The following is a 3,969-nucleotide window of genomic DNA, read 5'->3' as shown; positions in this document are numbered from 1 at the left end:
GAGGGAGGAGGTAGATGATCGATGGATTGATTATAAGAAACAGACTCAGTTATGGAGACTTAGAAGTGCCAAGAAGTTGGGTGAGTCGGCCAAAGACCCAGGAGAGCTGATGGTGGAGCTCCAGACTGAAGGCTGGCCAGCCCAGGACCCAGGAGGAGACCAAGTGTCAGCTTGAGCCCTAAGGCGGGAGAAGGGGTGTGCAGGCCTGCAGGAGGGGTGATCTCTGACTGGGGGGGAGGTCAGCCATCTTGTTCTAGTCAGGACTTCACTGGATTGGATGAGGGAGCGCCATCTCCTCTATTCAGTATACCAATTTCAATGTTAATCTCATCTGGAAACACTCTCGTAGAAACATCCAGAATAATATCTGAGCAAGTATCTGGATACCCCATGACCAATCAAGCCGGCACATAAAATTAACCATCACGCAGCAGATGAGATTTAAAGAACAAAATGCCAATTTGGGATGCCCAGAACAAGATTCCACAGCTAAACTCAGGTGTATTGGCAGTTGGCAGAGCCCAGATAAAGAACTTCTTGGGGGTCTGGTCAAACATCAGCCCTGAGGATTTCCTTGGTATAGACAGAGAACATGTGGGGTACCGACTAAGTGGACAGCCTCCCACCACTTCTTTTATCTTACTTTCTACTAAAGCTCTGGCCAGACACTGATATGCCTGAATCCCACCAGCAAAGGCTAGATGAAAAAGACAAACTGGGATGCACTTGAAAGCACTTTGAAAATTTGCATAAAGCAGCTGCTTGCTTCAGCTCCCACTGTCTCCACCCCACGCCCTCTGCTTAGATCCCCAGGTGAGGCGGGGCTGAGGACAGCCAGACAGAACTGTGACTTGATGCCCAAGCTAACTTGAAGGGGAGGAGGAGCACCTAGGTCCCTTTACCTCTTCTTTCCTTCCCTTCTAGTTCTTATTTAGAAAAGCCTTTGAGCATAAAAATGTATCCAAAGCTATGCAATGGGTGAAGGAGCAGTACTAGCAGAAAGAATTCTGCTTGTCTGCGTGATTCTCTATTATAATAACACTGAAAGACCTGAGCCTCTCCCCAGAGGATTTTGAGAGTCAAAATTAACTCATGTGAGGAGGAGGGAGCCATACACCCTAAGCTGAATGATCATTTCTTCAGTATTCCTTCCTCATTCCCTTTGGATGTTCAGCTCTAGACAGAAGTGGGCACCCCTGCATTCCCAAGCCTGCGATCAGGAAGCGAGAGATAATGGTCAACCTTGTAAAGCTCTCCAGAGGCATCTAGGGAATCACACCCACCAGCGCCCAAGAAAATGAGGGGGGAAAGTGCTCAGCAAAGCTGTGAGCCCACCTAGAAGTTCCACCTTCCCCCCTCACAACCCCTGGTGCAGCCAAAGCAAACCAAAAACGGGAGGAAATGAAAATTTTCCCTGTTTCTCTTTGCCAGAGATTTATAAATGTGAACAGGAACTCATATAACCTTAGGAAAAAGTCATCATAAATTGTAACACTAAGAAGAAAAAGAACTACCTCTTTAAAAATGAGGAAAGAAAAATTACAGGACCCCCAAAGAGTCAGTATTCCAGAAGGATCTCCCAACCATGCTTTGAAAAGTCTCCTCCAGGAAACAAAAACTTATACAAATCTCTAGGTCACTCTTTCAAAATAGTTCAAGAGGACCTTAGATCCGGGGAAAGAGAGAACTCTGAAATCAAGACATTAAGTTGAATTCTATGGAATTGCTGATGTTGGATCACCTCTGAGCTACAAAACTGACAATTTCATATGGTTTCACCAAATAGATTGCTTTCCAATGAAAAACTGAAGAGTCAAGGGCCTTGGGGTGGCAATGGAAAGAGATGTAATGGATATAAGAAATAAAATAAAGCAAGGATTATAAAAAATTAAATGATTTAGCAGTTCAGTCTGAGAAGTTATGGCAGGATTCACAGGTGAAGGATAAAGAGATTAAGATTACTAGTAAAACACACAACTTTACAATTCAGGGAAAAAAACAAATGGAAGAGAAATTATAATAAAAACAACTTAATTTAAAACTTTTCTAGGAGTGACATCATCAAAATGGTGACGTAGGTCATTCTAACTTCAGTCCCCCTCACAAGGTCAACTATCCATAGACGAGACGCCATTGTGAAAATCCCAGAACCAGGGCTGAGGCTGAAGTGCCCCACTGGACAACAGAGGCTGAGAAGGACCACGTTAGACGTGTAAAAGGAGAAGTGTAACTTTAACCATATCATCCTTCCCACAGGCCAGCACAGCATCACACAGGGAGGACCTCCTGGGTCTAGGGTTCCCCCAGTAGGAGGGGGAGAAACCAGGATGGACATCGGGCTCTCCCAGCATTACGCAACACCTCCACGGAGGCTCACTCAGGTCTCGCTCCACCAAGAGCATTGGGGAACATGTGGAGCTCAACCACTGGGGGTCCGATAGAGAGGCAGGATGGGAGTGAAGCTTATATTATAGCAACCAGTGCTCAGATCTTAGTGGACCACATTCCTGCTTGCAGCGGTGCCAGAGCAGAGGTCTCAGCCAGCAGCTCTGCCCATCTGTGGCGCCAAGCTGGCGGCCATGTTGGGCCAAAGAACTTGGTTGGCAGTTCCGTCTGATTTGGGTTCCCAACCAATGGGACACACTAGCCATGGAGCCCATTTTTACGGCCCCACCCAGTCAAAAGAGCAGATTCGCAGTCCTCCCCAACTCTTCAGCACAGCCTCCGGTCTCATCTCTCTGCAGGAAACCTGGCAGAGTTGTACGGCAGGCACAGAGCACATCCTGTAGCCTGCCTGGGCAGAAAGCCAAGCCAAAAGCCATGCCCCACTGTTGAGCAAAGCTTCTGGCCCCACCTAACCAGGAAGCCTGAATGGTAGCCTGGAGAAACCTCAGAGTCCAGCTTACGGCACTGCCCAACTGCAGAGCCCAGCATGCACCCTGCCTAATGGCTGAGGACAGCCTGTAGCCTTACCCATGGAGGGGTCTGGCCACGGATCTCAGCCAGTTGTGGAGTACACCTTGAGGCCCCACCTGACCAGAGAGCCTGGAAACGAACCCTGCATTGCCATGGCGCACAGAGCCAGCTCTGCCCAACTGCAGGATGTAGCGGGAGACCCTGCCAGATGGAAGAACCCAGCCAGTGACCTCACCGAACAGTGAGCACAGCCAGCGACCTATCTGATCGCAACCCAGCCTTGGCCTCACCCAATTTGGGGCACAGCCTGCAGCCCCACCTAAATGAAGAGTAAAGCCAACAGCAAAACTTTTCTTAATAAATTGAAGAAGACTGAAATCCCATCAATCATTTTTTTCTGACCACAATGGTATAAAAGTAGGTATCAAGTACAAGAAGAAAACAGAAAAGTTCATACATATGTGGAGATTAAACAACATGCTACTGAACAATCGATGGGTCAAAGAAGAAATAAAAAATATCAAAAAATACCTTGAGACAAAGGAAAGTAGAAATACAACAAACCAAAACTTATGGGGTACAGCTTTACACCTCAAGGAACTAGGGGAAAAAAACAAATAAAGCCTAAAGCTAGTACAAGGAAGAAAATAACAAAGATCAGAATGGAAATAAATGAAATAGAGATGAAAAAGACAATAGAAAATGTCAATAAAACTGTTTTTTTGAAAAGACAAACAAAATTAACAAATCTTTAGATTCACAAGGAATAAAAAAATGAGAAGACTCAAATAAATAAAATCAGAAATAAAAGAGGGGACATTAAAACGGGTACCACAGAAATACAAAGGATAAGAAACGACTATGAATACTCATACTCATACGCCAACCAATTAAACAACTTAGAAGAAAAAGGATAAGTTCCTAGAAACATACAATCTATCAAGAATGACTCATGAGGGCCGGCTGAGTGGCGCGATGGTTAAGAACTGGCTTGGGACGCCAGAGGGCCCCGGTTCAGATCCCACATATGAGGGCCAGTGACACTGCCCTCTA

Source organism: Hipposideros armiger, unplaced genomic scaffold (assembly GCF_001890085.2).
Source record: "Hipposideros armiger isolate ML-2016 unplaced genomic scaffold, ASM189008v1 scaffold_471, whole genome shotgun sequence".
NCBI classification, from domain to species: domain Eukaryota; kingdom Metazoa; phylum Chordata; class Mammalia; order Chiroptera; family Hipposideridae; genus Hipposideros; species Hipposideros armiger.
Note: the sequence above shows the minus strand (reverse complement) of the source record.